Here is a 10,550-nt window from a genome sequence, read left to right as displayed (position 1 = left end):
CAAGAATTTAATGAGAAATAGGAGGAAATAACAGGATTATGTTACTAAAGGATGGGTGCGAGCCAGCTGGGGACATGGAAAAATAGAAATCCTGTAAAATTATTTCTCTTCAATGGGAAATGCTAATGGGGGGTAATACTGCTCCAGTATAAGCCATTCTTCTGGTCATATGATAGAAAATACAGCACACAAGACATAGTAGACAGTTTAACCTGTACTTCACATGTATATCTATATGGTATGCAGACGAATGTACAGCAATAAACATGGTGTTGTGTAACTTGGTGTTGTACATCAGTTACACCCTTTCCTGGATTGAGAAGTCCTTCTTTCAGCCCCTCATACTCTGATCATCTCACGTATGGACTACTGCAATGCACTCTACCTGGTGTTACCCTGGAAGTGTATTCGGAAGCCACAGCTGGGTACAGTGAGCAGTGCAAGCAGTTTTGGGTACCTTTTGAGTTGTGCATGTAACACCTCTGCTACAGGAGCTACAGTGGGCTATCAATTTCCTTCCAGGTTCAATTCAAAGTCTTGGTTAAAGTCCTTCATGGCATGGGGTCGGGTTACCTGTCTCATTCCAAACACATTGTTCTGTACCACTGGTCCCGCAGGGAAGGTATGTTGCAAATCCTATCAGTTAAAAGAATTTCAACTGGTGGGATTAAAAATGGCAGCCTTTTCTGTGGTTGCCCACCCCCCTCTGCTCTTTGGACTATCAGCCTGAGAGAGGAGGTGGAGCCCCCCTCGTCTGGCCTTCCAAAAGAGTGTTAAAGACCCAATTGGCATGGAGGTCTGAGAGTGTAATTAAACTCTGTGGATGGTTGCTGATATGACGATCATTCCTCTGCCTTTTTAATATTTTAATTTTAACGTTCTTAATTCTATTTTATCTCCATTTTTTAATTTATGCTTTTATATCACTTTTTACGTTTTTATTACAGACCACCCAGAGTATGTGAGATGGATGGTGTAGAGATGTGAAAAATAAATACAATCCAAGAGAAGAGCACAAGATAGAGGCAATGTAAATATGCACTCCCTAATTAATCCCTAGGGAGAAAGTACACACAGTTGACATGTTATTTCATTTCAAAGAAGAAAATAAGAGACCCAGTCATTATCATTTCTGGTTAGAGAGGATTGGAAAGAATTCCCAAAGTCAGACTCTTTGGAATTTCCCTTCTTTATTTATATTTTAAATTTGTATTTCTGTATTTTTATTTTATTTACAATATATTCTTATATTTATTTTTCCCCACAAAGTGTTGGAAAGGAACTATCTAAAGGAAAGTTAGGACTTTGCTTGTTTGTCAGCAAGTTAACAGAAACATTAATAGAATTCATAAAAATTTTTGAAGGGAGGGAGTTCAAAAATGGACTACACCAGAGAAGATTGGGGCTACCGAGATAAATATCACCTCTGAGATTTTATATGCTCGGAAAAGGAAGTTGAAAGTCATTCCTTTTGTATATTTTTGTTTCCTTTTTCTAAGTTACTTTTTTGCACATCTCTCTCTTTCTTTCTTACTGTTAGTTTATGTTAGTTTTTATTTGCCTGTTGTGTAAAAAATAAATTATAAAATTATTCATAAAATTAATAAAACAAATTAATAGACGACAATCCCCTCTCTGAGAGGTAATTTGGTCTTGACTTGGGATCTGCTTACACTCCATTTAACACACCATCACGGCCACCCTAACCCCAAAATATGAAGAATAACACAGCGTATGAACCCAGAATAATCCAGCATATGAAGCAATCTACTGCTTCCCAGTGGAAACAGGGGCACTGCTAGTAAAGGAGTTGTAAAGAATTCCATAAGTCATGCTGTGCATGTTTCTTTGCCTTATTTTTATGATATCACCTATATGACCATATATTTTAAATTATCCTGTTTATCCAAAATACAACCCATTAGCGATGGTGACATTGCTTCATATGTGAAGCTAAATTTATATGTGAATTCTGCATATCAGACAATGATATTTATCTAGCAGAAAAGTTGGAGACATCATCACAGCAAAATGCAGATGCTTTTGAAAAAGAGCCTGAAGCTGCTGTTTGCCTAGTGAATTTAATCATTTTGAAAGACTGAAGCAAGATTTCTGTTTTTGTCTCTCTTTCTTTCTTTAATTTTTCCACTTACTGGTAATTTCTCTATCCAGTTATGTTCTCGCCTGTTTTCTTCCCTTCTAAGTGTAACTTTTCTTAGATTATTTTTTAGCATGGTGCTACAACTTATAGTGGTCAAATAAATGAATACATATATAAGTAAAATCTCCTCCTCCTCCTCTGTTTATACTCGAAATAAAAGAGAACACTTGTAGCTACGTGTGGGTTTTAATGGGTGAGAGAAGTCTCTGTATGAGAAAACGGTTGATATTATGTGAATCAATTCTGTTTGTCAGTAGGCTAACTAATTTTACAGACAATTGATTTTATTTATCCAGTTGAGTATTATAACATTTTTATACAGCCCAAATTTCTGATGACTGAGATATGTAATAAGTAAAGTGAAATATACTAACATTTAGAAAAACCTACCTGTTTTAAATAATATAGATGAAAATAATATAGATTATTATATCTACCTTTTTCAATTAGTTATTAATTCAATTAAATATGAGTCTATGTTCTGGTCCTAGAGCAGGGCTGTTGAACTCAATTTCATTGAGGGCCGCATCAGGGTTGTGTTTGACGTCAGGGAGCCAAGGTGGGCATGGCCAGCTCAACGTCACTAGTGTCGGGGCGCCTGCAGCAGCCCGAACACTCTGCCAGCAAAAATGGGCTCCCGAGCTCCGTTTTTGTTGGGAGGGGCACCATGGCCTGTTCCTTCGCTGTTTCAGGATGGCCCCTTGGGCCAGATTTAAGTACCCATGGGTCAGATCTGGCTCTTGGGCCTTGAGTTTGGCACCCCTTCCTAGAGTAGGTCTTCTGACAGACAAATATTCTCACATTCAGATAGCTGTACATTTGGGCATACTACACGAATGTACGTTTGGGAGTATGAGTGGAATTTCCAAGTATGTTTTCAATTGGAATTGGTAATTGATTAGGGAAAGCTTATCTATGTTTATCTGGGTTTGCTTTCTCTGAGCTTTTTCTCACTATAGGTTTGCCTTCATTTTAGCAATGAATCTAATAAAAGTACAGCAAGAAAGACCTATATATCTAGTTCTATTTCCTTTCATACATAAGATTTAACTAATAATTTATGGCATCATCTTATGCCTGTCTTCTAATATTTATTTCCAGCCTTTTATTATTTTTCTCTAAGGCAAGACTAGAACTCACTATCTTATAATTTCTAGCCCAGCATCTTCACCAGTACATCAACTGGTGTACTGCAAAGAAATCTGGGTACTCCTTAGAATGCAATGCATATTGCATTTATTTTGGACTATTTTTGTGAACAAATGAACTCCTTTTGTTGCTTTACAGTATACCATTTTGGGTCTTACATATGGGAGAGCTGACACTTGGGAAGTTCCTGCAGCAGAATGTGCCAGCCATGCTGGGTTGAGAAGTTATTGAGTATAAACCTTTTGATTTTGTGCCAGAATGATGGAATTTTACTGTATCATCCAAACTGATTATCCCTGAAGCTTCAGGCAGTAACGTGACATTAACTATTAGCTGAAGGGCTGCTCTCTGTGTGGTTGCACGTGACACTATATGGTTTTTAAAATGTAATTATAGAAATGTATGCAACTCGGTATGTTGTCAGTGTTTTTTTAAGTAAAAATGCTTAGCAGTAAAATGTAGGGGAGAGTAGGAGAGCTTCAGGAAAAGAGTCTGCATATGCTTTAGTAAACACTCTGCCTGCAATATCTTTTCTTTCAATTTTGTCCTGGGTGGCCAGAACTTACAGAGCCAGGGCCTGAGGCTGATGTTGTGCAACGCAAGGTCCGTTGTCAGTAAGGCCCCCCTCGTTAATGATTTGGTCTCGGAGGGGGAGCCGGACCTTGCAGGGATAACAGGATAACAGAGACCTGGTTGGGCCGCCAGGGGGGTCTCCCCCTCGTGGAAATGTGCCCACCGGGATACCGTGCATTTCATCAGCCGCGGGCCCTGGGTAGGGGTGGTGGGGTAGCGGTTATCGTAAGGGAAGGTCTGGAGCCGAGAGAGTTCACTGTGCCACAGATATCCAGGTGTGAGTCCCTATGCGTGAAGTGGGGCCCAGGGAAACAGTTGGGCTTGCTGATTGTATACTTGGCTCCTCGCTATGCATCAGCGGCCCTGCCAGAGCTCCTCGAGGTGATCGCCGAGATGGCGGTTGAGACCCCCAAGCTATTGATTATGGGGGATTTCAACCTGCCGTCGACAGGGGGATCATCCGAGGTGGCTCGGGAGTTCATGGCTTCCATGACAGCCATGGACCTGACCCAAGTAATTCAGGGCCCCACGCACGAGGGAGGTCACATGCTGGACCTTATTTTTGTCTCTGACCAGTGGAGGAGCGATCTGGGAGTAGGGGAATTAGTTATTACACCCCTGTCATGGTCAGATCACTCACTTCTCCGGCTCGACTTCCCGGGCGCTACTCCCCATCGTGGGGAGGCGGAACCGGAATGTCCTAGATGGTTCCGCCCCAGGCGCCTGATGGAACCTGATAGGTTCCAGACGGAGCTTGGGCCACTTCCTGTAGGCCTGACCCGCTCCCGGATGGAGGACCTGGTGGCCGCATGGAACAATGCGGCTGCCGGGGCCTTGGACTGGGTTGCGCCTTTGCGGCCTCTCCTGCGGCAGCGATCCCCCCAGGCCCCTTGGTTTACCAAGGAGCTGAGGGTGATGAAGCGCCACAAGAGACACCTAGAGAGCAGATGGAGATCTTCATGCTCCGAATCTGACCGAACACAGGTGAGAGCCTATTTACGGACCTACCTTGTGGCATTAAGAGTGGCCAAGCGTCAATATTGTGCCGCTCTTATTGCGTCTGCAGATAACCGCCCTGCCGCCCTGTTTCGGGTGACCCGCTCCCTCCTTTTACAGAGGCCGCGGGAAGCCCCCTTGCAGGGTAGAGCAGAGGAATTTGGGGAATATCTGCAGGACAAAATCGCTCAGATCCGTAGCGAGTGGGTCCCCTTTAGTGGTCTAGGAGGGACGCCGGAGGCGAGTCTTGAAGGACCATTCTGGGAGGAGTTTGACTCTGTTACTGCCGACGATATGGACAGGTTGCGTGGGCGACTGCGAGCCACTACATGTTTATTGGACCCGTGTCCCTCCTGGCTTATACTGGCATCCTGGGAGGTCACACGAGGCTGGCTCCAGGAGTTAGTCAACGCCTCCTTGAGAGAGGGGTTCTTGCCGGCCGTCCTAAAAGAGGCGGTGGTGAGGCCCCTACTCAAGAAGCCGTCCATGGACCCAGCTATGTTAGCTAACTATTGTCCTGTCTCCAACCTTTGCTTTTTGGCGAAGGTTGTAGAGAGTGTGGTGGCACAACAGTTCCCACGCCACTTGGAGGAAATTGATTATCTAGACCCGCGCCAGTCCGGTTTCCGGCCCGTCCACAACACGGAGACGGCTTTGGTCGCGTTGGTGGATGATCTCTGGAGGGCCAGAGATGGGGGTTGCTCCTCCATCTTGGTCCTACTAGACCTCTCGGCTGCTTTTGATACCATCGACCATGGTATCCTATTGCATCGTCTGGAGGGGTTGGGGGTGAGGGGCACCGTTCTGCGGTGGTTCTCCTCCTACCTTTCCGGCTGAGCGCAATGTGTGCTGACAGGGGGGCAGAGGTCGACCCTGAGGCCGCTCACTTGTGGGGTGCCACAGGTGTCGGTCCTCTCGCCTCTCCTGTTCAACACATATATGAAGCCGCTGGGTGAGATCATTCGTGGTTTTGGGGTCGAGTACCATCTGTACGCTGACGACACTCAGCTGTACATCTCTACCCTGAACCACCCCAACGATGCCGTCGAAGTGATGTCCCGGTGCCTGGAGGCCGTACGGGTCTGGATGGGAAGTAACAGACTCAAGCTCAACCCCTCCAAGACGGAGTGGCTGTGGTTACCGGCGCCCCAGTTCAACCAGTGGGTTCCATCACTGGCCATCGGGGGTGAACAGCTGGCCCCCGTGGAGCGGGCACGCAATTTGGGCATCCTCCTGGATGCCCGGCTGTCAATGGATGTGACGGCCGTGGCAAGGGGGGCGTTCCACCAGGTTCACCTGGTGCGACAATTGCGTCCCCTATTGGACCGGAACGCCCTTCACACAGTCACCCATGCGCTAGTGACGTCCCGACTGGACTATAGTAATGCCCTCTACATGGGGCTTCCCTTGAGATGCACCCGAAGGCTGCAGTTGGTCCAGAATGCGGCCGCACGGGCAATTATGGGAGGTACTAGGTACTCTCATGTAACACCTCTCCTGCGCGGACTGCACTGGCTACCTGTGGCTTTTCGGGTGCGTTTCAAGGTGTTGACTATCATCTTTAAAGCGCTCCATGGCACAGGACCTAGGTATTTGCGGGATCGCATCCTGCCCCATACATCCCTGCGGCCGATTCGCTCTCACAGGGAGGGACTCCTCCGGGTGCCGTCCACTAGGCAATGCCAGCGGGCGACGCCCAGGAGTAGGGTCTTCTCTGTGATGGGTCCGACCCTCTGGAATGACCCCCCCCCGATATTAGAATAACCACCGATCTCCGCTCCTTCCGCAAGAAGCTTAAGACCCACCTGTTCAACTTAGCTGGCCTGGCCTAACCGTAGTTTTAACCGTAGTTTTAGTCCCTCTAGCCTGTATTTTAAATTTTTAGGGGTAGGTTTTTAGGTTTTTTAATTTTTATCATACTGTACAGCCTAGTATTTAATTTGATTTTATGGGTATCTAAGAGTATTTAATTTTGTATACTGTTTTTTATTGTGTTGTCTGTACACCGCCCCGAGTCCCTTCGGGGAGAGGGGGCGGTCTATAAATTTAATAAATATAAATATATAAATATAATATAATTTTAAACGAGAAAGAATGAGTACTACAGAAATAAAAGTGGAACATCACATTTCTGGAATGCTCTTGTTAGAAGTTAAAAGTCTCTGATCTGCCCATTAAGTTGTTAAGGGAAATCCTTTATATGTCAATAAAAATGTCCAGTTTGATTTCCTCGTTATAAATTCACATCTAGGGGGGAGTCTCTCTATCTGAAGGCAATCCTCCTCTCCTTTCTCCAGACTTCACAGGACTGCAAAGCCAACATCCTAATATACACATCTATCATGCATTTTAGGATCAAAGTCCAGGGCAGGAGCACCTTGATCTGCACATGTAAACATCAACGCCCATTTGTCATAATATATACCTCTACTAATAGGCCTCTAATGATGTAGGCTACCTTTAACACAGTACATGTCGAATGAATAAAACTTTCTTTCCAGCAGCTGCCATTTGTTTTATTGGTCACGCTACTCAGAAAATCAGAGCAAGAAAAATTTTCTGATAAAGGTGAATATTGTAGGTCAGGCTTGAAATGAGATGGCTCTCTTGAGCTTGGTTGTTTTATAGCAGATGTTCATTACCAAACCAGGTAATATAATCAGTGGTAGGAGTGGGATTGCTTGAGTTATATTCTATTTACAGGGCAAGCCGCTAGAATATAAATTGAGAGCAAATCCCATCCCTTACTAGTACTGATGATGTTACCTAGTTTGGGTAATGAAATGTCTCCAAGAAAACAAACAAGCTCAGAGAGTAGCATGGACTCCTCAATTCTTCTAACATCCTCTTTCAGGAAGGTTGGGGTAGAGTGAAGATTTCAAAATAATATTGCAGTATAGTGTGATGGGATTAGGTACTTAAAACAAAAGTGCCCCCATGTTTTTTGCAAAGATACAAAAAATCCCTTATACATATCAATTCGGATTCCCAAGGAGTGGCAGGAGGGAAAATTCTACAAAATGCACCTAAGGGCACAGCAAAGGTAAGCCTTGTTAATAAACCCATTCGGAACACCAATCCAAATGCAATTATTTAAAGCACCGTTCAAACGTTCACCGATCTAGCCATCCAGTAAAATAGCAACCCCACCTCCAGTCGTCACCCGGAAGTTAGAATTAGTAGGCGTTCATATTACGTATACGGCATATTATCCCGCAGTCTCACATTTGTGGAAGAACGCATGCGTGAACCGAGTTTCTGGCACTCCGCGCGGACGCGGTGTAAATCTAGAATCACAAGACCCTTGAGGCGCATGCGCTTTAGTTTATTTACAACTTCTCTTGCGTTCAGCCGCGCGCGACAGAGACCGGGGCTGCCGAGCACGAGCATATTGTTTTCGCAGGGCCTCCATCTCTCCGTGCACGCTTCCGTTCCTTCCTGGAGCGCATGCGTCTTTCTGATCTACGAGCGCGGAATTGGCATACGCAGTACACATGTGCTTAGAGAAAATTGGTTGGTGGAACTAGAGATGTAGTTTGTTATTATGTATCTATAAGTGACTCAACCAGCTGAAAGGATTGGGTGAACAAAACCGGGAAGACTGTGTCTCTTCTAGCTGTAATCGTTTAGCTCATCAGCCATTTTCTTTTGACTGTCTCCTATTTAGGCACGAAACGTTATATTGCTTCTACGATAAACATGATGCGTTCTGTATGTTTAAGATTTCAGCACACTGCATCAATTCATTATATTTAGTTGTAAATGTAATTGAATACCATAAATATGCGTACATCTGCATTGCACAGCTGTAATGAAAGCACTTTTTAAAATTGCCATCTGGTAATTGGTAAAATATACCTAAGTAAATCATATTATCTTTTTGATAATCTAATTTGCTCAGATCAGATACCTACAAGACATGCTGGTCTTGTATTTTGATGTGTTTTTAAAACAAGATTTTTGGAAGCTGCCAGGGCAATTTAGAAACCTGGCACATAATATTTCCACAACAACTGGAAAAGATATGATCAATGCACAGAAATGGATGTATCAAAAATGAATGGCATTTGTAGCAAACCATTGTGATAAAATGATACATGAATGAAGAGAGGATCACACAAATGCCATCCTTATCTCTTGCATCCCTCAGCTGTAAATTAGGTGGACACTGGCATGGTAATATGCGCATATTATTTGTCTCCTGTGCAGATATCGAAGGAAAGTAGGATTACTTCTGCAGGACATGGTTTGTGTGGTTTTATTCAATACAGTGCAACTTTGTGATCAACATACTGAGACATAAAATGACCATACACAAAAGCAGTTGGCTAATTTGTGATCAAAGATGCTATGTGAAAACAGCTTATCTAGACTATGGTAACGTGAATGTCGAAGACTTCATTCAATATGTAGTACTGTATGCAAATCAAAGAAATATGTCAGTATTAGGGAGAGAAAGGTTAGGCTCATCTCCTGATCCAGTGATGTTAATTCGCTTGAGGATTCAAGTCAAACCATGATTTAACCATGGTATCAATAACAGTTTACTAAATATGCACATCATGCCGAGTAATTATATTAGGATCCTTTTGTTGTGATCATAGCCACATATATTTTCCCAACATGGCAATCCTATTGAATTTCAGCATGCAGGTTATCAATTCAGGGACTACATATTGCTAGATTTCCTTAGAAGAAAGCAGACAAATGTAAAATGTGAAAATCAGAATTGCATCGTTTTCTCCAGTATTAAGAAATGTTATTTTGTTTTAGGTTATTGTTCACCAGAAATAAATTGAGTATCTTACAAAGATAAAAATGACAACTTTCCAGCAAGTTTTGGCAAATTACAAAGAGCTGCTCAAAGCTACGACTAGCTATAAGTTCTCAGTTGTGCAGTTTTCACAGCTCTGCAGTAGCATATCTACTATGTATACTAATACAAATTTCTACATTTTTTTGAATAATTTCCCCTTCTGTCGAATTGTATCAAGAGTCTTGGAACTGCCTAGACAAGCTCCTGCAATTTTCTTGACTAGGTTTTTTGGAAGTGGCTTGCTAATGCCTTCTTCCTACGGCTGAAAGAGGACTTGCCCAAGGTAACCCAGCTGTGCATAAGATGGCACTAGAGCTCCTGGTTTCTAGCCTGATTCCTTAACCACTTCATCAAAGGAGCATCTAATAATATACAAAAAGAAAAAAAGCAGTTAAAACTATTGGCTCAATCTATTGATCTTATTGTCTTTCACATTGATTTATATCCTATTTTTCTATCTAGGGAGCAGGTAAAATAGTTAAAACATAAACTTATTTAAAATGCACTTCCTTACATTGTGACCCAACAGTGGAATTTTATGTTTTTGGAGGTACCATTTTTGCCAACTCAAGATATGTCTTTTCATCCAAGCATTTATAATGAAACTATGCTAGAATCAAGATCACTTAATTTACTTGATTTGCTTTTTCCCCTCCACAACAATTTTAAACCAATTTATTATTTAAACATTGATAACTTTTATTTATTCATTTGTATTCTGCCTAAATTACAACAGATTAAGATACTATACTTCTTGAATAGTTTTGCTGGAAGAAAAAATCTCTTCCCTGTGTTACAGCATCTCAGGAACGCAAGGTGCATGTATACTTTACAGTATTAGGGGCTTCACTTGTT

This window comes from Natrix helvetica (genome assembly GCF_964273705.1).
Source record: "Natrix helvetica genome assembly, chromosome: Z".
NCBI lineage: Eukaryota > Metazoa > Chordata > Lepidosauria > Squamata > Natricidae > Natrix > Natrix helvetica.
This window is presented reverse-complemented; position numbering follows the sequence as displayed.